The 1465-nt window shown below is 41.1% G+C and overlaps 1 protein-coding gene across 1 annotated transcript in view; it reads left to right on the top strand.

Annotated features, from left to right (window-relative positions):
- LOC113206387 (kynurenine formamidase) overlaps positions 1-1465 on the top strand; it is a gene marked incomplete in the record, with an annotated part of 22822 nt that overhangs the window by 14290 nt on the left and 7067 nt on the right.

The raw sequence follows: 1465 nt of genomic DNA, 5'->3' as shown, positions 1-1465 counted from the left end.
AACGACTAAAAATCAACAATAAATAACTGTGCTAGAACAACACACCATTCAAGTTATTTCCTTCAGTCAGCTTCCAACAAGCTCACATGATTATGAGACGTGTGGTTCAAATATTTCGGTAGACGGTCGTTGTTTTCAGACTGGAGGACGACAAAATAAACAATGACTGTCTAAAAATATTAACCAAAATAACTGTCACAGGAGCTGGATGTCCAGTATTCGCCCAGGTTCTGGTCGCCCCGGATGCACGAGAAGCTGATCGTGGAGAAGCACATCGAGATCACGTCTACGGGTGCGTAGCGCTGTCTCTGTCGGTCGCGGGGAGGGAGGGACTTTACCTCCTCAACCAAATCAGCCTTGTTGTATGCTCCCCACAGAGAGTGACCGGGTGCGCGCGACCTATTAAAGAATTTTAATTCTGATATTTTTTACATTTTTAAAAAACTCTCATTTTTACCCCTACCCCTTGCATAACTTCTAATATATTTATTCATTCGTGTAAAATTTTCTCATATACAATTTGATGACTCAGCTGGAATGACAGTAAAAAGAAAACACAGGCTTTTACTGGAAATGTTTCACTGCAGAAGGGATTGTTATTAACATTTAAAATGGTATGCAACGCAGTGTTGAGCAGTGAAATTATCAAACTTTAAAGATGGAACCGTTGACCTGGCATCTCAAGTTCTAAAGACCTTACAACTGCTCAACCTTCCTTGCGTTTCACACTTGCACGAATTGTGGAGAGTAAATGTGACTTTCTATGGGCAAGCTATGCCTTGCACTTCATGTATCCTAGCATTTCTATTAGAATCAGCCGGAATTCAAATAAAAATTGTCTTTCAAATAAGGGGCTGGCATCGTAGATACTCTCATAAGCCACCATGCAATGGTCAATTGCTTTTAAGACATCCCAAATGATTGTAAATGAGTCCAAGGAATACAGTTTTAGTCGACACCTTTAAGTCTTGAGCACTAGTAAGTGTGACAGCGTTCAACACGTGAGATAACAGCAGTAAACATGAACTTCAAAAAACGTTATCCATTTTGTATATCAAATTAATATTTTTATCCATTTGGAAATTTATTTTTATATGCGGGGAGAAGGCCTCCAGTCAGTGGGACATGGTTCCCTCCCGGATTTGAGAAAAAACAAAACAATTAATGCACCTTTTCTGAAGCATTTCATTTTCTGAGTTTAATTTTGTATTGAATAGAAAATTCCTATTTTTTATGAGGGGCCGCCAGTCGGTGGGAACATGGTTCACATTCTCGGATTTGAGAGGAAAAGGCGATATCGTTTAGATGTCCAGTGAAACTCAAGTGTTGTACGACGGCGCCCCTCGTTCGGTTCGCGTTCGGTTCGCGTTCGGGTCGGGGTGGTCGTTCGGGAGTTATCCCAGTGCCCTGCCTGGTGCGAGATTCCCGTTGGGGAATGTTATTCGTGTTAGAAAAAAGAAGATAA

This window comes from Frankliniella occidentalis, unplaced genomic scaffold (assembly GCF_000697945.3).
Source record: "Frankliniella occidentalis isolate FOCC.00 unplaced genomic scaffold, Focc_3.1 Scaffold50, whole genome shotgun sequence".
Taxonomy (NCBI): domain Eukaryota; kingdom Metazoa; phylum Arthropoda; class Insecta; order Thysanoptera; family Thripidae; genus Frankliniella; species Frankliniella occidentalis.
The sequence above is the reverse complement of the archived record's forward strand: the minus strand, read 5'-3'. Positions and strand labels throughout refer to the sequence as shown.